The 26,233-nt window shown below is 36.7% G+C and overlaps 1 protein-coding gene and 1 long non-coding RNA gene across 5 annotated transcripts in view; both read right to left on the reverse strand.

The window, feature by feature from the left end:
- LOC122569927 (protein split ends-like) overlaps positions 1 to 26,233 on the reverse strand; it is a 174,746-nt gene that overhangs the window by 26,287 nt on the left and 122,226 nt on the right. The gene's annotated exons all lie outside the window — the stretch shown is intronic.
- Positions 21,980 to 26,016, reverse strand: LOC122569939. Of its 2 annotated transcripts, XR_006317626.1 has the most exons (3): positions 25,764 to 26,016; positions 25,116 to 25,693; positions 21,980 to 22,979 (listed from the first exon to the last, which is right to left on the reverse strand). It is a non-coding gene; the product is annotated as an uncharacterized LOC122569939 (long non-coding RNA). The 2 variants fall into 2 exon arrangements; XR_006317625.1 differs by lacking the exon at positions 25,764 to 26,016 and having other exon boundaries at positions 25,116 to 25,743.

Consider the following 26,233-nt stretch of genomic DNA (forward strand, 5'->3'; position numbering starts at 1 on the left):
ACTTTAGCGTAGAAGCTATTCCTGCGGTATGACTTGCTCGCAGTGGTTCTCAATTCTCGTGCTATTACTTCAGCACGAAACTGAACGATTATTATATAATTTCATCGATGAATGTGTATACTGGATACATATATTATTTCCATAAAGTCATTCAGTTTGGTTTAAACGAGAATAAATTAAACGTAAGTATAAGAAGGCAACGGGAATTTTATTCTAAATCTTCTCACAAAGTACAGACACGTTTGTAATTTATTGGCTTCTGTGACTGGAATCGATTTAATAATAAAACAGTAGGCAAAGGCTTACAAGTTTAGAAAAGGAGAGGCTGAAAACGTTGAAATTGGTTCAGAGCGACGTGAAATCGATATACCTTTACGTATATACCGATTAGGTGGATCATGAATGTCCCATATTGTATTAAGTAAAACGCGGCTGATTGTTAGGTCTATCCTATTATCACTGAAAGCCTGTGTTCTTTGGTGAAAGGATCTGCCGGTAAAACAGATATCTGGTACCCTCTCATCATTTTTCAAACGCTTTCAGGTTTATTCTTTCCTGACGTTGATTGATGACAGAAATGCAGGCGCATAAAAGCTTGCACGAGGTTCTAGTAATGAAAAGAAGGGTTTAAAGACTCTCTTCGACGCGCCATAAGTTGCTAATGTTTTATTGCCGTAAACAGAGGCCCGAACGCTCGTAAAAGGATTAAAACAAGCGCGATGAGAAAAAGTTGGCTGAATGAAAAGGTCACGCTGTAATTCGGTCGGTAACTAGATAGAAATTTTATCCAGCCAGGTATTGCGCTAACTGCACGGAGTGGCTCACATTCTCGCAGGAAACAATGAAACGAAATTATTTCCGCGCCCGAGTTCCACTCGTTAAAGTTCGAGTGGAATAATTTCAGCTCTTTCATACCGACGTAAAAATAAAATTTCTTCTTTCTCTTATATTACTTTCTCTGCCGCGGTAAGAGCAAACCGTACGCGCCGTAAACGAACGATATCACGCATATTAGAATACTGTCTTTCTCAGCGTAAGTATTCGCGTCATAATCATGAGTCTCGTTAATGCATAGTGATTATTCGATGGCACTAATGGCACGCGGATAATTACATAGAGATACTCAAGTATAATAAATTCGCTTCGTCTACATGTCTCGGCAATAGCTCGTCGAGCAATTGATTAACGATCAAAGTAGTTGGACAATGAATTTCCTTCGAATGCCAGGCTGATATACTTTATGAGAATGAATGTCATCAAGTTCAATGAGTCATCATTGTGCGACACGCGTTACGAAATATTCTCACCAACCGAGTTGGATAAATTACTTTTGAGAATAATTTTATGTACACTGGCTCCGGTAATGTTTATTAATGTGAGGAATAATCGAAGATACGTATCTTTTTTTATTTTTATCTACAGTTTCATACCGGTTTCGAAATTTCATCAATATAATCATAATAATCGAGTCTCATAACAGCACTAATGAAGTTTCGAAATGTTTCGTCTAACACATTCATAAGAGATCTTTACAGACGCTCGAATACTTTCGTCAGCCTGTCTATGTAAATTTTCTACTGCCAGATCATTCTATAATATTAATTCCCCTTCTATGAAACATAGTTTAGAATCTTTGAATACAAACTGATCACTTTTAGAATTTAAAATACTCAATCTATAATCTCAACCGTGTCTCGATAATAACCTATTATCGTGACTCGCGTGATGATTAAACGACCAATTTAAAAAAAAAAAAGAATCAATAAACGACAAACCATTAATCTCCCCTGAAAAATCTGCGTTGGGTCGCTATCGCGATAAGTTTCTTAACGTTATTCCGTCATCATAGTATGTGTAGGAACCTCAATAATACTCCAACTAGCGAAGAATATAGTACGTTAACTCTCCATGGAAATCACGAACAAAATGTACTTGTACGTAGGTACGTACAATACGACTACACGCAGAGAAAAGTATGTACTATATACAAGCGAACACATTCATTACGGTAGCGGTACGTGATTTCAGTGATCGGCACAGGCTTGCACTCGCTTCCATAAAACTTGTTTGATTCACCGGTTAACATGACGGAACGAGCTTTGTTACCTGACATGTCCTTTATTTAATTATGTCTCTCTCGAAATTTCACGATGAAAAGGAACGAAAAACGTAACCTGCAACATTACGGTAAAACTTATTCAATGGAATACATTAAATTACACGGAGTTGACGTTGAACCACTCGAAAGAATGGCCGAGTTACCGCGTGTAATTATATCTTTTAATTAATTCACTTTCCTAGTCTATTTCTTTCGAAATGTTATTTTATAAACCGCCTGGCAGAAAATACTCCGGTTAAATTCTACTATAGAGCGAAGAACGAGCCTCGTGAATAAGCAAATTAAATCTTTGAAACGTCGAACAATGAGGCAGCCGCGCACAGGTACATATTTGTTGCGCGTAATAATACCGTAATACCTTTATTTGTTTTCAGAACGGAATAAAATTAAATGTCACGTCCAATTTCGCCGAACGGTTTTCATTTATCCTTAAATCAAACGTGCGCTCGTCCGTTGCAACCATATCAATTGTACGTTTCTTTCCCACTTAAATAACAGACAATTAAGTTATCGATTAACGGAGGGACGTGTTTTGTTAGACATCTGTTGCCGTCCTAGTCCCGCGCCATCGTGATCGTGAGCTTATTTTCTCTGCCTTTTGTGCCGGCCACCCACCCATGCAACTACTTCGTGCAGTTGTGAAACACGTTGTTCCTACGTTATTATCGAGTTATTCGATAAAATATTCCATCCCAGTTTTCTCTCACTTTTTTTTCTTTTCTCTTATTTTCTTTCTTTTTTTTTTTTTTCTCTGTCTCTTATAACCTCGATCGAAACTGGCTGACTAAAGCTTTCGCGCAAATAACTACGGATAGAAAGAGACGACAAATTTATTCGGGATAGTTCGACCATCTTAAAACGACCCAACCAAAAGCGAACAATGCCATTTCGACGTTACATGCATGGTGACGGCATGTATAAAGAGAAGGCATGTATGAATTCCGAGGTAGTTGCGTTTCGAGTGACACGCGTGCTTATGAATACGCGAAACACCCGTGTCACCGTTGAAACTCGTGAAAAAAATGGTTCGATTGTTACTATACAAGAGACGCGCTTTTTCTACTATATCACGCGACTTTTAAACAGACCGAAATCGATATAAAACGAAGATGGCTTGTTTGCTATGCCCCCCCGATACATAACGCAAAATTTGCATATTATTATCTGATATTAATATTCCGAACATTATACACACACAAACGTGCACATATATATATATATATATATATATATATATATATATATATAATGTGGTCGATACAACTAGTGTATATGTTGTATTTAACCGTATATGTATCTGTACATCTAACTCGAATGAATAAATAAATGGATAAACAACATGAAAGAAAAATAAAATTTTTTAACCACGTGCCTGTTTTTTTTTTCTTGCGACGAATAATTATACGATCTTTTATGCTATCTTCCTTCGATTCGAGCAATTTCGTTATACGATTAAATGAACAAATAAAGGGGATTTAATGGAAACGTTATTAATTTTCGCAAATTATACAAATAACGTTAATACAATATTAATTCTCGAAAGGGATAATTATAATCGCGATCATTATTATTATTAACTAATTGTTCCCAGCGCTTCTACTCGATCCACTTCGGACGTATCTTGTTTGCTAATGGTGTCGGTCATGCATTCATTATGTGTCCATTATAATCTGGTAATCAGATCAATTTTAATTAGACGAAAAATGCGACAAGCACGCTGCAAATATCCACTTCGTTACACTTACAGAGAAACACATACCTCCAATTAATAAATGTTCAATAATATTGTTTCTATCTCTATTTTCAACTCACGTAGCTAATTACTAAATTAAATAGGATATCAAATTATATTTCGAGAAATTATATTTCCCCAACAGTTTCAATTACAGAGCTCGTAAAAATAAGGAAACAAATCCAATATCTGAACTTTATTTATTGAAAGAGAAAAGATATTATTAACAAGAATTTAATAGTACTTGGAATATTATTAACGCGTAATTATTCTACTTAATTATGAATTTACAGCACGTTTAAAGGAGTGTTTGATCTATAGAGTTGATTTTTCTTGGTTTACTCGAATTGACTGAAACCGCGGTTGCTTTCTTTCAATTCCAAATTTTCTCGTTATCAGAAACGTTCCGAATATTTTCATCGCCTCATGAATAAAAAGCGCACGGTCTATAACGAAAAAGGCAAATAAATATTATTAAAGGAAAACAATCGAACTAGCGAACGTAATACGATTATTGTTCTTTGGTCGCGGGAGTCGTAGAATTCGGATACGGCGAATGAATCCACAGAAATGTTCCCGCTGACGCCGTGTTGTCTCCCGAGTTCAGCTTATCTCGATGTTTTGTGTGTTTTTGCACACAATCGAGACACCACTGTCTGTCGTGATGGTCTGTTAACAAGTATTGTTCCTCATTGTGGCCGGCACATGTTGACGGATGGATAGACACGCGTTGGAAAACGTTAATATCGGCCGACGTGAAATTGAAACTGATTTTACGATATGATTCTTCTTTCCTTTGTATCTCGATCCCTGTTTCCTTTAGAAATTCGTCAATCGATATAATTTATGGTTTCTTAAACAATATCCGTATTGATTAACCGTATCTCTTTCATCGATATAAATCTATGTCAGTGTTGCATAAACGCGTAAGAATTAATTAGATATTACATAGTTGCTGATTGCATGTAAGAGTCTGGTTGCTTGTAAGCTTTCTGATCGATAGCTGTTAACATTAACATGATGCGACGAGGTGAGTCGTGTTGCTGGTAGATAGCTTATGATTTATGACCACCATAGAGAACACGTCGGGTCTCCGAGTAAACGCGAGCACACAAAAACAAACTCTCGCTGTGACTGATCCTAATTGGTAAATTGTTCTTTAATAACCATAGTTTTCCTTTTTAATCAACATAAAAAACGATAGAATCAGCCTTCCTTCTATATTTATTCACTTTATACAGTGAGTAAAAAAGGTAATGCATTTATTATAGCATTCGCGTGTTATTTAATACGTTTAAATATTAGATCTGCCTTCTATTTTCTTTCTACGCTACTCGGATCTATAAAAGAATTAAACGTTGTTTCTCTGCTCCGAAAACTGGTGAAAAAATTGCGAAATTAATGAAATTAAATTGGAATTGCATTACCATTGTTCCTGCTGCCTCGCTCTCTCTCTCTCTCTCTCTCTCTCTCTTTCTCTCTCTTTTTCTCAACCGGTTTAATTATGCTACATATAAAATACTAACGGTGCAGAATTTTTGTTAATACGAAACATTATTTAATTTCATTTAATTTAATTAAAATATCGACTCGAAAAGAAAACTTAACCACCGGCGGAAAAACATATCATCGCGCAAAAATCTCACGGTCTTTCTTCCGTGTAATGTATTTTTGAACGCGTTTCGTAAGGCAATAAAGTACAGTAAATTTCAAAACGAAAATCGCGAATTGCGATGTTCTATTCAACAACGTTACGTTATTATGCGAAACGAAATCACGAAATAGTTTTAATATTACGTAAAGCAACGGCAGAGCCCGGGGGAAACTGCATCGATCCGGTTGGCGAATCGCGAAACTTTTCCCATTGACTATACGCTCTCCTCCATGCTTACCAACTTGTCGCGTTGCCTGTACCTTGAAATAGAAATGATTAAACTTTTAATAACTGATACGTCAGTTTGCTCGCCGGGCAACATTGTGTTTTATTATACCAGTAAAATACCAAATTATGCCGTAATCAATCGAATTGTTCAATTTAAAAACGACGGCTGCTATTTTTCTATTATCATCATTATTATTGTCCGTTTTAACGTCGTAATTATTATCCTTGTCGTTCGTTTCACTGTTTTTTTTTTTTTTTTTTTACGATAAAACCGTATTTTTAATCGCGTTGTAAAAACCGAGGAAAAATTCGACGTTCCTCGTTCTATCCTTGCTACAATTGTTTTCGTTATCGAAAAAATGATCGTGCTGATTTTTTGCACTTCTGTGAGCCACGTTTTATTAAAGGTAATAAGAAAGTATTAAAATAGCGCGTCGAATAAAATACAATTTCTTGTATCTCAATTATGGTTTGGAACGAGTTTTTCTGTCCTCTCTCTCTCTCTCTCTCTCTCGTTTTTTTCCTTTCTCTCTCTCTCTCTCTCTCTCTTTTAGAAATCTTTCGTGAATATCGTGTTTTATGTATGGCTGTTATCGTGAACTGTACCTCCTTTATCGATATAGAAGCCGCACTTTAATGCTTAATAATATCGCAGGAAAACTTCTCTCGAAAAATCAAGAACTCGTAATTCGTGCGCGCTGGAAAAAGAACCAGCACGGTTATAAGTAATACCTTTTCAGTCGACGCGAAATATTTCTACTGATATTTCGTGGATTATATTGAATTTCCTCTAAAAACACGTACAAATAAATGTCTGCCGTTTACAAAAATAATCCTGAACGCATGAAAATCTTCAATAAGTTAAAAGAAAAGTACGTTTAGCCAATTAAATGTAAAAATGTTAAATTAATGTTTAGTAATGTTAACGTTTACTTTAAAAACCGAAAAGACAAAAGTAGAAGAAACGATGATTACGCGATGATAAACTTGATTGATAACAAAGCACGAAATTTTATCTGCTTGTATAATTATTTATAGTTATAGAAGCGATAAGTATTTTTCAACATTTTCATTCGCCAGAGAAGATACAACTTGAGAAAAATAACGTTATCTTGAAATCTTACACAAACTGTTGATTTCTAGCTATTATTGAGACGATGACTCATTCAAGTTTATGCGCAATATTCTTTTTCAGCGCATGGTTCGCAAGTATCATTTAAATCGCAGTCCATTATTCTTTTGTGCGGCAACTAAATTGAATTAATTTCCCTAGTATACCCGAACGAGCAAGTTCCTCGATAAAAGTGCCCGATAAATATGGATGCGTTGGCGGAATGATAAATTCAAATTCTGCCCGCTGTTAAATCATTTTTCAGCCACCGTTCCCTTATTTGGACTCAATTAGCTTAAACAATTATTATCGTTTCATTCGTAGCGCGGCGAAAAATACAAATTTTCATTCACGTTCCGTAAGCTAAATTTATTAAAAGTCATTATTAGTGGCACACCGTTCCCCTCTACTGGCCTCGACACTCTCTTTCTCTCTCTCTCTCTCTCTCTCTCTCTCGCTCTCTCATTCCTCGCCAACCTCCGCCTTCCCCTCTCATAATTTTCATGCATCGCACGATAAATACATTGTACGTATAATAGGTTCGGTATTTCCATTCGAACTTTATACCACGTACATATATCTTGAATCATTTACAAAAGTTATATTCGACGTACGTGAAATTTTGAACTTGTACAATTACCATAAAATCTATTCGAGAGACAAAGAGAGAGAGGAGAAAACATAAAACAAACGGAAGTAATAATACTTTCGAAATTCAATTTGCTGGATAGAAAATTTTCAACAGTAAAATAAACGTGGATTCGTTCTGATTCAATCGTGTAATGTTCCAACGATACCAGGACTTTCGAAAATTCTGATTTTGAGGATTCTGTGTTTGAACGCCACTTTATATCCCCGTGGTGGTTACAATGCAGTCATTCAAAAATTTATTTAAATTTAGCCGAAATATAATAACAATGATCTTTTGTGCCGAGGCATTCGCGCGTGGGTGTGGCCTCGGAAATTCGTGTCCTACGATCTTAATTATAAAATATTATCTGTTTCATAAATGTAATTTCATAAATGCACCGTCTACCTTCTCGGATCGATAACTTGCTCTCCGTTCTCCTCTTTATAATTATCTTTAAATCCAATATTTCCTGCTGACTTCATTGAAATTTCATTTAAATAATCGCAAAACTTATTCAAAGCTCGTTAAAATTCAACGGAATGAAATAGGGTCTTTAATTTGGTGCACATAAGGAAAGTTCACTGGAATCCAGCGCCATTTGCTAGAAAGTAATTTAATAACGTATTCTCTAATAAAATCTTTCTTTATAAAGATATATAAAATAATTTGATAAAGTGTACATACAGCGAATCATTACTTTGAAGCAAATTTTATCTCTACCAGTGTAATGATTAAAAGCTACTTAGTTAAAAAAAAAAAAGGAAAAGAAAAGAGGAAAAGAAAAAAATAAAGAACGCTGAATAATTGTGAACTTTGTCTTTATACAACAATTTAATGCTGCTTCGTAAATTATTTGAAACTTAATAATCTCTTTTACTGCGACGAAACTTATTACGTTTATGCAGCAAATTTCATGAAAATAACCCGACGATGGAATTTCGCAATTTATTTATAATTGTAATAAATCTTGATTTATCGATTAAGAAAAAAATGTCATTAATTTACATAAAGGTTAAGAAGTTTAAATTTGTTCGCGTGAGGTAAATTATGAGAGAGCAGTGAATCATAAACAACGTCGTACGTAAACTTTTTTTATAGTCTACGCAAAATAGTCGGTTAGTTGGGAAAACAAATATTGAAAAAAGAAGAAAAGAGATGTTTACGAGGTAAATTGCAGGGGCAAAATTACCAAGAATATATATGATTCTAATTATTATTATTCCAGCACAAGAGTCCGAGCTCACCCACCGAGTAACCACAAAATATAACGGGTGACACACGAAGGGTTACGAAGCATCACGAACTGACCCGAATAAGGTTCTCCGGGACGTTAGTACTAGCCACGACCTCGTTCGAACTTTTACAAGCCACTGTACACGGCCGATTCCCATACCTGCCTAATGTCCCACTATAAATATTACAATCCCCAGTATGCTAGAAGAAGTTTCGTTCTTTCGATAGTGCATCAGAGAACGACAGCCATTTTCGTCAGACCTTCTTTTTCTTCTTCTCTTTTTTTCGTCACTGTAGAAATCCATGCTACATGTTTTCGAATAATTTATTTAGCTGTCCATCGCTAGAAATTTCATCGTTGACCCTAAATCAACATTAACGGTACAAGTTAACGTCCTTCCGAATGTATGTTTCATTTTATGAATTCACGTGCTTAGAAAGAAGTTGGATAAATATAATTTCATAAATTGTCCTAAACGAGAGTGCAAAGTACTTTTCTCGTAAATATTCGTTGTTACAGGATAAAGCAAGTAAATTATCGGCGTGTATTGATTACCTTGATTAAGCGACATACCGCTATCGTAATGTATGTCTATTAAACGCTTTCAACAACAAATTTACGTAATTCTTGACAAGTTGATGCGTGCAACTCGGTAATAATGTACCGAGTGTTTACGAAAGCGTTCTATAATCTCGCGGTATGATATTAACACGAAAATGCTCATTCTAACTATGTACATGGAAATTATCATCGGAAGTTTTATTAAGAAATATGATGCATGGTTTAACCATAATTCACCATAATTGCACGCTAGATATATACATAATACATAGGTATGTTATGTAGGCGTATATATGTACGTATATAGATAAGAAATAGGTTTTCTAGGATATAATGCATGTTGTAGATACCGTTTGTAATGATAAGGGTTAATTAAGAAAGTGACTCGTAAATGGTTGGTTTCCAACAGAGAGAACAAACAGCCAACCGGGGTTCTCTTGGCTCGAACGAAAGAACAAAAGAAACATAAGCAAGATTTACCAGTGAGTCTCAGCTCTTTAATTCTATAGATACACCTCTCTTCTCCGCTTCTTTCCTCTCTTTCTTTTTCCCTTTTTCCTTTTTCTCCCTTATTTTTTTCTTTTTTCTGTTTTTTTCTTTTTTTCTCTCTTTTTTTTTTTTTTTTAAAGTAAAATCAACTCCAATACCGAGTTAATGCTGTTTAACAACGAGAACCTCAGAAACTTGGCACGAACTTTAAATTACTTTAAGAATGTAATCTTACGTGCATTCAGCTGGCTCCATTCAAACAAAGTGAATCGGAACTTTTGAAAAATTGAACGTGCCGTTCTCTCCTGTCGAGCACCATCTCCAATTCCGTTTAATATTCCCTCGAGCGCGTGTCCCTTTGCTTTTAGTTAGAAAAAAAGTAAAAGAAAAAAATCATAGGAAAAAGAAAGAAACGAATATCCCCGGCACGGGGATATTTCATAAATATTTATTCACGGAACATAAAACGTCCAAAGTACAAACAAATACGCTCTAATATCGGAGCCGAGTGAAAAATGACTTTTCGAAGTAAGGGAAGATAATTGAATATTTCGCGTCAGTAATATCCAGCAACGACTTTCCTTTCGTCTTGTTTCGCGTATTTACGGGTGTTTCCTGGATCGGGCAATTTCGATATTATTAAAAATTATTCTGTCAACTACTGGAAACAAAGTTCACAGCGCAAAGGGCTTTTAATTAAAAACATCTACCCCTCGCCCCTCGTGCGTGTGCCGTGTTTTTCCTTTTTGTTTTTCCCTCATTTACGGCAAACAATGTCGTTACAAAATACTTATTAACGTGGTTCGCTCGTTAACAGAGCGAATCGAAATAAATATATTTCATTGGATTTACAATTAGCAATAATGCTCGATGTACGAAAGGGTTAATTAATTAAGTACGTATCGATTGGCCGGAAGATAGTCTGCATCGTGTAACACGAGCTTCGCTCCGACATGAAATCAGTGGGGCAAGAGGAGTAGCGGTAGGCGGGGGGCAGTCAACCTGCTCGCGTCAGTGATTCTCATTCTATTCGACCGCCATTTTTGATCCAATTGTTTTTACATTACATAATCGTAATTTTCCGAACGTTACGCGTTCACACGCTCGAGATTCTAACCTTTGAGATAAGATTTATATCTATAGGCGATTCAGATGAATTTCAGTTTCGATGAAATTGAGGGAGAAATGCCGCGTTAAAACGATTCGACTCGTTTCAACGTATGATCACCTTCCAAGCTCAAACCCTTTAGAGATCACGATAAGATAACAAGTGTAGAGGAATACGACTCCATCCTTTTCCATCGTTCTCATGAGTACCGTCGTAAATTCCAAATAATAATGCATTGTACGAGCTGGCGTGTTTTGTTTCTGAATAAGCACACTCTTGCGCGTTTGCATAATTCGATACGCGTCGGGGTTTACATTGTATTTTAATTATCTTCATTACGTTACAACTTGTACAAAGTATTTCCCCGTTGAAATTGCAATGCAAATCAACGTTAAAATAGTCAACCATCAGATGTATAAAAAAATATATTTTAATATGTTTCTCTGGTATCTACATCAACTTCAACGTCTCTTAATCCATTTTTCTTCCTTCGCTTTTTTCATTCTCTTGCCGAGTCCAGTTCCTCTCTGTATCAGAGAGCGCACATATTATTTCTAATTTATTTACGGCCAAGCATCTATCTCGCGAATACGTTTTGACTGTTTCAATTTAGAAATGGTCTCGAATTCGAGGAGATTTAATTTCGGGCTTTAATTTCACTGGCGTTTGATTCGAAGTTGAATTTCCATTTCTCGAAAATCCTGCGTCGCTACGTTTTTAATATTTTTTTACACGACGCCCTATCAATGCGATTTCCATTAAGCAATGCATTCAAACTTTATGAAAATCAATACGCGACGCGGGCTCGATTTATGTAAATAATACCTGGATATTCTCTTATACCGGATTAAATTTTAGAACATTACCGCTGCAGGCCAACAGAAAAATTCAATTAACGCCGTTAACGAATACCGATAAAATTTAATTAACAAGGAAGATTGATAAACCGACTTCACTATCTTGTTTTCAGCTAAAAATATTCCTATATAAATCCATTGTGCGCCAACTATTATTTCAATCGATCCGTTTTAGAACAAATCTGTGAATTCGTCGAACCTATGTTTTCTCGTTAAACAACAGCTCGAGACAATGTTAACACGAATGTAAATTCTCGACGTAACAAGAATGTGGTAATCGAAAGGTGAAAGCGATCCAGCAAGCCAAGTCGGTGATCAAATAATAATAATAATAATAAATTCAACATCTTGAGCATATCGAATGAAAATATCTACGCCCGATAATAGCATAATTATTATTAAATATCACTTGTGTTACGGTCTTCGTAATATCCTAGTTATCAATTTAAAAGTAATTAATTTTCAGCCGACAGATATATTTATGAATATTTTTCATTGCGTGTCGAAATCGAAAATGATAACGATTAAAACGAAATTGGCCTTGAATTACGAAACATCGCTGGCCGCTTTATCGCGGAGTGATTAATTAAAAACGTCTCAGCAAAGAAGACGTTAATAAAACGTGCTGAATAATGATAAAACTTGACTACGATTATTTATAGGTCGCTCCCAATTAAGTGTCGCCTTAAGCTCCTGAAAAATATTCGACGCTTCGCATCAATTTATCGAGGCAACGTAATTCACTCAGAGATTTAATATCATTATTATTTTCGTTGGGATATACATCTACATCTACATATACATATATATATATATATATACACACATGTATCATAGAGAAATATTTACTTTGAAAAACACGAGTTTTATCCAATTCCATACACACGAAATCTGTGTGCCGGGTAACAATTTAAAAATGATATAAAACACAATAAACGCGCACAGAGGGCTCGCTTCGCTTACTTTCTATTCAAACTGATTCCCGCTGTATGCAGAAATGGAAGCAACGATGCCGAGTAAATGAAAATCTACCACTCTCGGTTATTGCTTACGTTTCAGTAACGGGCTGGTGAATATATATATATCTGACGATAATGAAATCATTTCTCTTTGTAAGCATTAGAGGCAATGATAATTTTCATATAGTTCGCGTAACTTTTGCTATCCCCGTGTATCGAATATTTTACGTAAAACAGAAACAACATAACGCTCAAGTTCTCATTAAAACGTTACAACTTTAATTATATTATTATGAAACTTCCGTGCTGGCTATTCAAATATTAAATAGTTTTAATAATTCTAAATAATGTCGAACGTTGTATATAAAATATGGCAACAATGTTAAAAATCGCATTTGAAAGATATTAATCAATAAAGGGAGTATAAAATGTAGATGCAACTTAAAGTCTACCTTATCGACGGTCAATATGCACGGTTTGTTATCAAGTGAATTCGCATACACCGTGCAGCAGACAGATATTCCGAAAGCCTGTCCGAATATAAACGTCAAGTGTATGTTATCGTGGATCGTACTACAACGTATCGATATTTGCTTCCCTGCAACTCATTTCACATTAGAGCTAGGTTAACATGTTCATCTGCGACGGTAATGACGACAATACCAATGATCGCATTCCAACCGGCAATGATGAATCGTATCTTGTGACGCATATTAGCTTTGCGATTCACGAAAACGCAATATCATCGAATTGCGTGGCGTAATTTGCCCTATACTTCCTACTTACTTCTAGCATCGTAATTAACCGAGAACCGCTTTGCCGGATTCCACGTAATTTAGATAATAACTAAAATACCGCCAGAATCGTAAAGTTAACATTATCATATTTACGTTTCACGTTTTACATTGCCTGATAATGTAACGTTCCCCATAAATTGTATCCTATTACTTATCACGATCAAAATCACTCAGTTCACAGAATTTAATAAAGTATTGCTTTCTTCTGTAGAATTACATATTATATCATGTATCCACAACGAACAAAATTGCAATGTGTACGAAAGTCAAATACTATCGCTTTTTTAATGAATTAAAATATTCTTTGCCTTTTTTACGAATGCATCGAAATGCATATTAAATCGAGAAATCGATATACAGATTTAAAACTAAAACCACCAATTTAAATTCAAATTAAAATTCCACTCGATGTATATATATATATATTGAAAATGTTTTGCTATTCTTCGAAAGATCTTTAAAAATATTCTCGAAAGTTGTACAATTGGGAAAGCATTATATATTTAGAACCGGTATTCATAGGTGTTTGAAAAGTTTCAATACGAAAACGCCGGATTCTTTACCGTTTCTTCGATCCGTATCAATTTTCGAGCTCGAATAATATTATTTGCTATTTTAAATTCAAATAATATAACCGAGGGTGTAATTAATTATTCTTTCGTTGGGAGAAAGAATTTCAAACGATGGAATTATCTGGATAGTCACGTATCACAGTACACTCCGTTATCGAATATCGATAATGAAAATTTAAAGGGCCTTCGACGCTTTCATTTTCCTCTTCACATCGCTTTGTGATAATCCGAGATCGTTCGTAGAAGAAGATTATCGTTAACCCTTTCCTGTGTGTCGTTAACTCACGTCTCGCGTGATATATATGAAATTAATATTAAAATCTGGGAAAAATTTTTCGGCTGATTAGAAGAAATAAATTGGTTGAACGAAAGATGACAGATCGAATTTTAAGCTAATAAATTCATATCATACGCCAGGCTCGACTAAATACCGGTTTATCGCTGATAATAACTGTTTACGCATATCTCGTATTATGTGTTCCTCCATCATCATCATCCTTCTCTCCAAGTCTGAACCTATTCGGATCGTTCTACTTGTAACGTTGGCATATTGTACGCGCATCTTGCGTCTAATTACAATTTCGTTCGTCTGCCCGTAGCCTATTGTTCCCGCGTATAATAGACCATTCGATTTTACTATGTTCCCCCATTTCTGTGCTTGCTCGCACAGCCACCAGCCATTTATTTATTCGTCCTCGCCACTTAACCTTACGGATATATTCATGATTCACCAGCAACAGATCATTTCCTCGTCCGTGATCCGGACCGGTGTATTGTACGTGTTCAATGGCAGCCGATAACTAACGAAACATCGTTCCACTGACAGCATTGCAATGATCGACGTTTATAGTTGCACTTACGATTCATCCAGCTGAGAATATTCTCTGACGCTTTTATATCTTTTCTCTCTTTTTTTGCCTCCGTGAATATTTCTTTACAAGGCTGGAATAATGAAAGAATTTTTAATCCTTCTTTGATGAAGTTTTACCGAAACAGATATCGCGTCTGTCTTTCTTTTCTCGTATGGCTATACTTTCAATTGATTTTACTGTGATTGTCGTCCGAAAAACGAAAAGGGAACGTGCATATATCGTTGGCACTTGCAGGCCGACAGGAATGCACGGTGAGAAATTCGATCGTAAAAATTAACGACCCCGTTCACAGTGATTACTTGGCGAAACTATTACGACTGACATTATTGCCGACTTTATTGCCTAATTAGTTTGTACTCGTTAACGAGCCGGGTTATCAAATTAACCTTGTAAACTGTCCAACTCTCGCGTGCGTGCTCGTTGCTGAAAAATACCAGAGAAAGTGAAGAAAAGAAGCGAAAAATGATCGTACGCCGATAAACGTTAAAAACCACAAGTGGACAAGTTGTCTTGGTCTCTCTAAAAAAAATCCGAACGTATATAAAGCGTCGTATAAGCGCCACTTAATAACGAGCATAAACTCCTGTGCCAGTCGAGTACCGTGCAAGTAGCGATCGATAATTTCCAAATATATAATAGCTACTCGAAAACCACTCGCATAGTATAAATAACCGAAGAAGCGGAAATACGTTCTATTCGACGAACGAACAAGAAAGAACATCCAGATGGAATAAAAGGATATGAAAAAGCAAGTAGAGAAGCAAGGAAGAAGAAGAGAAATCAAATAAGGGACGGCGTATAAAACGAGAATCGTTCGATGAAAGAGGCTGTAGATTGGAGTAAATTCACTTTATTACTTCATGAGTAAGCAAGAGACAAGGGAAGCGAGTAGTTTATTGAGAATTACTGTGATAAATAAGGCGGGAGCAAGCAGTGGAAGAGGTTACACCGAAGAGTGGGGAATGGCAACGCGAGGAGAACGATCTCCACTCCATGGATACTCCTCGTAATGTGCACCGTATGCAGCTACATCTACTTACACGCATACGCCAGCATCCCTCGCTGCATACGTTTACGCGTGTTTCGTGTAAACGCTCCCCCTCTTTGCACGCGCGCGCGTATTTATATGATGCACTATTCAAGTGCGCGTGCGGAGAATTCAGTTTCGTGTGTGCACACCAACGATACGTGTATAGACGGTGTTTCACCAACAGGGTACACCCGAGCAGCGTTAAATAGACTCTTGTATTCACGATAAAGTTATTTTTACGATCGTCGAGAAGACATTCGTCGAGTTATTCTCCATGAAAAAGCATCAGGCAACAAATTCGGTTGCAACAGCCTCGGGTAGGAGGAACAGCTGGGGAAGGTGCGCAGAGGGTTTAGGAATTCTACGATGGTAGAATAGAGCGGCCACGAAGAGACACGAAGAAATGGAACGCGCTATAGAGAATGAATTAAGTGAGACAGAGGTAGATATAGGGGAGGCCATAGGGTGTGTGTACACACGAATCCACAGAGACCGAACGGTCAATGCTTGCTGCACTGTCACACAAATATGACACCAGGATCGAACGGAATTCAATACTGGTTTGAAATTTGTAATCAGATTGACGGCGAATTTCCGATGAATCGTGACAACATCATCTACATATATGGAGAGGACGGAGATATTCGGATGACAGATGCAAATGTAATCCGACTTGCATTCCATATATTATTTCACTTTGCCATGTGTACCGGCCCCGTATTTGTGTACTTTGTGATACGATGGACATTGTTGCACCCGTGATTTTGCTACAATGTACTTTTCAACGTTTCGATAGCGGCGCGTATCGGAAACCGATAAGATTGGAATTATGGCTTGTAATATTAACCCCCGAGCTAATATTACCGCGAACCCGTTTATATTTTTATAAAAACGTACGGGTATAAACTGTCCTGGCTTTTTTACCAGCCTCTTCACTAATTCACGCGCGCGCATACATACACGCGAGCAAACAAAAGAGTTTTTGTTCAAGAGAAAGTTTAACAACGCTTAAATTGTACACAACGCTTTCCAATGGGCAACTCGCAAATTAAATTTGCATTTCCGCAGAGTCTAATTTCCAAGGAACGACGTATTCGAAATATATTTTATCGCTTTATTCCTTGGCTTGCAATCTCTGGAAAATTACCTGCTACCCTTTCATCGCAAAAATTCGACGATTTTCAAGAGACAGGTACTTACAGTTTCGCTTCCCTTCTCCTTAGGAACGCGTTCGCGTGTCCGGCCATTTATGAAACAGGCCTGCTTTTTATTTCGCGTCGAAAATTCTCATAGCGCGGATTCTTCTTACCCTTCTCTTCCTACTACTTACTATCATTTCAAAAAGCAACGCGCGAGTAAGTGAATAGAATGATATATATCGTAGCGATAAAGTGTCTCCGTTTCATACACCGCAATATTTTCTCAGTGCCACGTCAAGCGTATTTTTCTCCTCGGGACTATTCTCCCCTTCGAACGAAAGTATCAGAGAGTTGTATCAAGCCGAAAGAGAGTCTTTAATTACTTAACACCGATAATCTTAGAAATAAATCAATTCCGTACTTTCCGTCGTCTTTTCCCCTCCGCTCGATGATTCAATTTTTTCCTTTCTTCGTCGATTTTTAAGAAACCGTTATACGAGATAAATGAGAAAGGGAAACAATGGATATACGTATAAGTATCGATTTAAAAAAAAAATTTACGACGCGTCCGGCAGAGAATTATGCGAAACGCGATAACGATCATTAATGTAACGTTAATAATTTTATGTAACGGCCGATCGACCATCGTAAATTATTACCAATGACAATAATGCTTCCCGATGCATTTATTCATCGCGGGCATAACAGAAAAATAATAAAACCTGTGAACGAACGAAACGAAATAAAATAATCCGAATGCGGAACAACGGGGGTGAAACAAGATTGAAGACCGTGCTTGTTTTTCTGCAATTGCAGTAATAAACACGTAAAACGATTCATCTTCGTCGGAAGATTTATTTGTCAGCGAAACGATGAAAATGTAAAAACTATTTCAAATTGGAAGCCGCTAGAGCGAAACGAGGGAATTAGATAAAAAAAAAATACGCGGCCGATGTGGAAACACTTCTTTGGGAAAACCGTTTCTATACAAGCATAAATAGAAAATCCTGTTTCTCTAAATATTCGCAATCTCGATGAAATCACGAGAATAAATATAGGGAAGCAAATATTTGTTTGCTTTGATGAGAAATCAATTAAACGCAGCGACAGAGATTCGTAAATGGTATTGCGTATATATCTCGTGGCTCGTTTAGCGACTGTCGGAAACGTGACTCATTCAAAAAGCCAAGAGAGGAACTCATCTCGTTTCGCCTTAATTATCGTCCGAGAAATCTGTGGCCAGGTATCCGTAGGAAGGGACCGAGTATTACTGTTTCAGGTGAAGAGGACAAGGCACAGAGGTAGGGGGCGATAGGTGAAAGAAATGCATTCGAGGCATGTAATCCGTTTATATTCCCCGTGACTGACCGTTCTCTCATCAGTCCCTGTTACACGAGAACGGTATAACTCTTCGTTGAAAATGTTTCTTCTCCTCTTGGTATGCCATTACTTTTCGTTCTATTATGCTTTCTTTATTCGAATTAGTAAATAAATATCATCGTGATTCTTCTCTTTCTCTCTCTCTCTCTCTCTCTCTTTCTCTCTCTCCTTCTGTCCCTCGGAACTTGTTTCGAGTCGTAGAAACAAGCAGGCGGTGGAAGTAATTTTACGTCTCGTGGTTTAACCGTAATAAATCGCCACGTTTTTCATCGTTACGTTACGACGCATACAGCGTTTTTTTAATTGTAATTTTCAAGTTTCTACGGAGAGTCGATAAAGTTTTAATTGGGAAGCATAGAACTGGTGAGAAATTACAATACATATGTCGTTAGTGTTAGATCGCATATCTCAAGCTCAACTCTACGATGGCGAATTTCGTTCGTGGGAAGTGAGGATTTCAGAGTTGCTCGGAACATCGGACTGACACGACTCGGAAAGGCGAATTTCATTTTGTGGTGCAAAGAATTCTGCTTGTGGGAGGTGACGGTGTTTTCGCGACTTTTGCGAGAAAATTGTATTTTGTGGGCAGTTTCTGAATTTTCTCCTACGTATAATCCGAAAAGTTGGAATTATTAAACCGGGATATGGAAAACGGAGTGTGGAACGCAGGATAAAATGTAAGGAATGGAATAGCGATGTAGGATAGGGAATATTGGATGTGGGATGTTAGTATATGGGACGGAGAATATAAGATTTGAGAAACGAAATAAGGAATGTGGAATGTGAGATGTGGGAAATACATATATCTTTAGCAACGTCTATTGAAACTCTCCACGGAAACCATGACACGTATGATGACGAATAGGTTTTATTTTCTCCGGAGGCGGAGTATCGGAAGAGAAGGGAGATGGAATCTGGAACTTCCACCCTCCGCCCGTCAAAAGTAAATAAAAGTTCTGTCTCACAGCGTGGTATTCAAAAGTTCTGACAGGCTAAAGAATACTATAAAACCGCGATGAACTTGTTCCAAACTACATAATATTTTGTGAAAGTTACCCTCCCTTGTAGTTCAATTAGCCAGCAGATCGATGTTTCTCCTCACGGATTTCATATAACTTTTAACCTGGTATCTCATAATATTCTCGTAATTTTTTTTCACTTTTCTATCTTTATCTTCCTTCTTTAAAGCAATGGATATTTCATACATATAAAATATATTAAAAATGTATATAAAAAAAAAAAGAAAATGATACAACGTACACAAATGGACAGTCCTTCGCGCTACTGTTGCGCTCGTCAACAATTGGATTTGATAACGCCGAATCAGAATACTATCGAATTTATTTTTTACTCTCTGTCTCTGATTCGCCGCGGCAAAGTAAATTCTTTTGCCTCGTGTGACGAGAAACTCCGTGGCGCGATTTCATATTCCAACGAAGGAAAGTATTTTGCATAATTTATTTCGCTGCAACTTCTTTCCACCTTGCGTTCTCCTCCCTTCTCTTGGTCGCTATCCTCACTCTTTGCATCTAGTCGTGCCTTCTTCTTCTGCAATTCGTCTTTTTGTTTCTGTCAACGTTACGAAACTATCGAGAGATCGATCAGCCAGCCAGTTCATTCATTCTCTATTTCCTTGAATGTCTTATCAAGGTCGTTCTACGCCGATACGCCTTGCCCATCGTAATAAACGGCACTTCTTTTTTTAATGAAAATGCCAAATACGCAAGCCGACCGTTCAATCGGGAGAAGAAAGGCCAAGAATTTCGGATATTAATGATCCGCGTGCTTCAGTATAAACTCCGGACGAAGCAGCTATTCCAGCGACGAGGGAGTAATTACGTAAAATTACGCAACACCATCAGCGACGTTTATGTCACAGGGAATCGAATTTGTCACGGACAAGTTAAGGACAATTTTCGATCGTTTGTCGTGCCTTCGAACGAGCTGCCAATTAATTCGAGATTAACGAAATATTATTACGCAGTCGTAATTATCGTTACTTAATACAGTAGCAGCTGGCAAATGTATTCGAGGTATCGTACAAATCTATTATGAATATATTAGGCGTGGAACATTTTGAAAATTCATTAGCAAGAATTCATTTTCAAGAATTTTCTATGATAAGTATGGAAATACTTTAACAAGCTGCTATATGTGAAAAGGATGAATATGATTCAAGATAATTCAGCATATCTTCCTTAATTAATACGATTCCTCTACATATGTATAAGGCTGTGAACAGTATGAGCATGATCGGAAAACTTGATCAAACACGCGACGATTAACGACGCGTTTCTAAGTAACTCGCTTGTGTATTCTACACGAATTAAAGAAGATTAACCCTTAGAGTGCTATGGACGCATATATGCGTCTGGCGAAAGTCATCGGTCTGGACTAAAGACGCATATATGCGTTTGTCAATTTTTCCGAGCACCTACGCAGAAGTAATACTATTACGTTTGTGTGAGATAAATACAAATGCATTTCAATGTTAATGCCGCGTTCAAAGAAACTGTCTTTTCTTTTCTTTTTTTTTTATTTAATACTTTGCATTCACAATTTGTCCAATTTGGACATTTGGTAGAATAATCGTGCCGGCACAACACAATTATCAAGAAGAAAATGTGTTGTCTGTGTGAAAAATATGAGAAGGAACGGCAGAAAATGCGATGTCGGATTATGTATCGATAATTGTTTTGAAATTTTTCACGTAGAACTGAATTATTAACTTGTGTTATATTCACTAAATTTAGTTTTCTAGTTTACTACCCAAATTGTAAATTTCAATGTTTATAATAAATAATTAATACTAAAAAATAACGCTCTTGAATCATTTAATCTCGTGCAAGAGAATTACTATAACTTATTACGATTTACGCTTTGAATAGTTAATCAACAGAGTTCAGTATAGCGAAAAAGTATTCGGTCCACAGCGATCGTCAGCGCTGGTAGCTCCGAGTATTCAGCACTCTAAGGGTTAATGCGTCATAACGATCTTTACGATCATAATGGGACATAAAATGTAAAAGGAAAAGAAGCGATAGACACGATAAGTGTATTAATAATTTGAATACGAGTCGAACGTTATCGCGCGCGATATGGTACTGCCATTTTTGTTTCCAAATATGTAAATTCTCAAACGTTTGCATACGAAGCTGTCGGTATGCGAAGAATTCGGAGAATAAGTAGGAACGTTCCGCAATTTCATTCGTACAGTACAAACGGAAACTTCACGTGGCACATAATTGCACACAGCTAGCAATTTCTTATAAACCGATAATTGAGAAGCTTTCTGCGAAAAAGGTTCATAAGATGAAACAGTGGATCGAGTAAATTGCGTCGGAAGTTTTGGTTTCAATTTTTACGACGCTTTTCGAACAACTCTGTTCTGTTTATATTTAGAAAGTAAATCAAAGTTTCAAGTATTTAATTAGAGAATGCAGTTTATATAGGTTTTTCTCTCGAAACCTCTATAATTAAAGATAAATAATTAAAACTTTGCAAAATTCAAATCATCATATTCATTTATTTAATTATGCCGGCTGTGGGTGATTTAATAAGCTTACTTCCTATAGTATCGGTGACAAGGTTAGGAAAAAAAAACTCTCGAGTGGGGAACTTTTTTTCCCCTAGACGCGCGGCACGCGTCGCAAGGCAGCCGAGAGCGACGACGTAATTTATCCATTCGGATATCCCCTCGAACGAGCAGTTCGTAAGAAAAACAGGAAACTTTTCCGGCGGTGGCACGTGTACGCGCTTGTTGTAAACTTCGCACCGCATAAAAGCATGCAAATTGCAGCTTGCGTGTACGTGCTTGGCGTAAAGCTTCCAGAGAGCACTTTATTTTCACGTTTAACCAACTTCATTCTTGTCTGATCAGCTATGCCAACGTTCGAATCGCTTTGCCACAGAATGCGTATATGTACTACTAAAAACCTTTCAGTCGTTTGACTACGATATACTCTTTTCACGTATAAATTTTTTTCTTTCTTTTCTCTTTTTTTTTTTTTTTTTTAATGGCTCGACGGTGGAGCATGGAAAAAATAATCTTCACAGATTTGATAGAATTAATAAATTTATACGTCCGGTTGGGAGCCGAGAAGAGATATTGTTAACTCGTCCACGAAGAAGCGTAAACATTCGTCACCGTTCATTTTCTCGTGCATTAAATCTGCTATAAGGTTAAGAACGAAAACGACGTCGTTTTCAGATTGCAAGCTCAATGTCAAAACGCATAAAGCCTGGATTCAATAGGCGCGCAACGACCTTGTTCGATTTACGTCCGGTTCTGGCTGGCATCGTATTGTGGTTTATTACAACAATTCGAATAACCATTTGCCAATTTTGCAACGCTCGTCTGAAGCATCGTTAATCCTTTTGACAATCTTGCTCGATCGCTCTAAAACGCCTTTCCTTATTCTCATTCGTACATGAAACATCTCACCTAAATGAGTCGTTTTTTACGCCATCCATAAACGAATCGTAAAATAAACAACAAGTTAGTACCTGAAACAGAAAATAAATGGACAATGTTAATTAAATACAGTTAAAATTGATTCACAAATATAGCAAAAGATTATCGAATTTTGTTTGTAAAATAAATCTTTCATTTTTTTGCATTTTTCGCTGTTGTTCTTATCGAACAAGTTTGAGAGTTGCGGAGAAGGAAAACAACTTGGTTGATGTTTCACGAGTGAAGGAGATGCCGAGTGCAGGAGATCCGAAAATGATTGCAAAAGAAGCTACGATCGCGGAAGGTGAAACGATTCTCGGGAAAAGGGGCGGCTGGTAAAGTGGTGTATCCACGCTATTTTAGTACAGCAGTGCGTGTTCTCGTTTGAGGTCACGTTTGATATTCTAATTGACTCGTTTTACATATTAAAGGACATTCGAGCCACGGAAAAAGCGAGTTTAATTACGTAGCCAGTTCGCATTGCGCATCCAACTTCTTACCAAGATGAAATTGGCTTTCCTTATTAAAATTTAAGATATTCGAGAACCTATCGAGGTAACCAGCAAATCTCATTAACCATTTAATTGCCACGTTAATTCAATAGTTTAGAATCGGATCATGCTCTTCTATGATTAAACAATTTTCTAATAATCGAAAAAGTACGAAAGATTTGTTGACTATGTTAAAACATTTCTTAAAATACTAACTAGTGAATCTTAACTAATATTTCTAGCAAAAGTGTACAATTTGTAAATCTATTAAACATCAATGTGCAATAGTGGAAAATGTTACAACAAGAAATAAAATGAAATTTTACCAACCGTACTTGATTATCCTGTTCGACAAATATTACAAAATCGTGAAATCGATTTACCAATATCATTAGTTGGTGAACTATTGCACAAAAGGGCCGTAACAATAATATTGGAAATCATGAAGAACAATTTGGTTGATCTACTCGTTAAATACGCGAGTAACATCGAGTAAAATTGTGCAACAACGATTTAGATCGGATTAAAAGGGTCTTAACCGAATTTTCATTTTCACTCTGATTCTTTGGTTCTTTAGTGTCTCTTTGTGTTGCACGTTTCTCTCCATCGCGAAGCCGTCTATTTCGAGAATTTCATCTTGACATAGTCGCTGAAGAGGTGGAATGAGCAATAGCGAAATGGAAGTCTCGCTCATCTCGATTTTCGCAACACGGCATTTGGTGAGAATAACCATCCACGATTCACCAACATTTTCCCTTCCTTCCTTTCTTCCTAATGTTTCCCGACGTTTACAGAATTCCCAACGATATTGCTCGTCGCATTGCTCACGGAAATCTAATAAATTACAATAATTACGCGATCCTGCAAACATACAGCGTTTGATATTTTAAACGATCACAGCAGGACAATTTGACGAACTTCGCGATCGAATAGTTTCGCAGTAAATTTTTCGCATTCTGCGAATTCTCCCAAGCATCTGCCTTCAATCTCCAACTTTATTAATTAACTCAACTTCAATTTTTCTTCCGACACGACCGCGCGAAAAGAGCGAATTTCTAATTGCATTAAAAGTTGCGCTTTAGTTTCGCTTTATTTTTATAATGAACGATGGAAATATTACGAGAGCATCGAATGCTTGAAATATTGTTCAACAAACAAAGTTTTCAACCTGTTAACCGAGCCATCATTTAGCTAGAAATTTTTATAATAGATCGGAAAATTCACGGTATATAAAAGCAAAACAATTTTCGTTACGTCGATTTTAACTTTTGCACATGAAAATGTAATATTGTTAGTATTTTTCAGGGAGAATTTAGCAAATTTCACAAGCAAGATAAAAGGAATTCTTTGAAAGAGTAACAAAGGATACAGGGGAAAAGAGAAAAGCTTGTAGAAAGAATAATTCTATTGGAGTTGTAAGGCTGCTTTCGAAAACTCTCTATATGGTGTTTATAATTTAGGTAAAAGTTGGGTCGACCAAAATACTCCAACGAGTGTTTCCAAGCAGGTTTTCTTAATAATATATCTATTAAATAAATTATTAAATAAATTTATGGCGTTAAATAAATATACGATAGAAAAGGATAGAGGAAAAAAAAATAAATTTCGAATACTGAGATACTTAGATGATGTGCATAAACCAATTCTGAAAGCGTAATTCTAAACAGAATATGCAATTACAGATAGTATCATTCATACCATAGTACAGTGCATGTTAGATAACATAGCTGTTTGATGTATTAATTCAGAGCAATTATAAGGGTTACGTTGCCCTACTGAGCGCAGACTTGCTAACTGCCGAGCACAGTTATTTTGAGATAATTGCATTTTAAAGTTTAATCGTGCTTCTGCCGCTTATGTATGCGGCTACCGAATTTCCAAGCCTTCAGTTTCCACCATGAGACGAAAATACTATTACACGTCATTATTAGTTATATCCGCATACAATTTCTTCTAATAATAACCACGTTTATTCCCAGTTACGTATACGGTGGCGCACTCTTTTCCAGGTAAAACATAGATGCCGAGTAATTCCTTGGATTTGCATGTACTTGCGAGTAATATGCAAATTATATTCGTTGCGTTAGCATAACGTAATTTAATACAGTTTCTTTGATTGACACTAGTTTGCTTCAAATTCCTTGTCCTTTACAATATCGATCTTCTTGCTTTAATCAGAAGCTAATCGTTGTCCAAACTTCTTTTAAGTCGGAAACTTTGGTCCTCGCTGTCTGCGAAATAGTCCCCGTTTACAGAGTGCCGAAACTCGGGTAATGCTTTAAATGAAGCGAAACACTCGACTGATCGATTTTGTGGCGAGTTTCCAAGGAAGATAATCAAACTTACCACTCTTAATATCCACGGATGCAAATAAACATGCGTGTACCACGTTTGGCACGACGGCTAGCCGTGGATGTGAAAACGGCTTGCGATCAAACGACACAGAGTGTCAAGAACAGAATTAAACCCAGTACATAATTGCAACTAGGTGAACGTGTTCTCGCTTTACAAACTTCTGCAAGAGGAACTTTTTACCGACCGTCGGTACAGGACTTCGCGCGATCAGAATTCATTGACGGAGCAACGTGTATGCTTTGCGCTCGAACACATAAAACAAACAGGGAAAGAAATAAGAAACAAGGAGAAAATAAGGAAAGAATCAGAGACGTGAAAAGTATAAAGCAAAACGGACAAACAAAGGACAAACAAACGACGGATATAAGCGAGGCGAGTATATACTTACGTGGACAAAATTGAATCTCGAAATGTATTCCATAAATAAACAAAAGGTTTTCGAGTAGTAACGGGGATGACGA

This window comes from Bombus pyrosoma, linkage group LG8, assembly GCF_014825855.1.
Source record: "Bombus pyrosoma isolate SC7728 linkage group LG8, ASM1482585v1, whole genome shotgun sequence".
NCBI classification, from domain to species: Eukaryota; Metazoa; Arthropoda; class Insecta; order Hymenoptera; family Apidae; genus Bombus; species Bombus pyrosoma.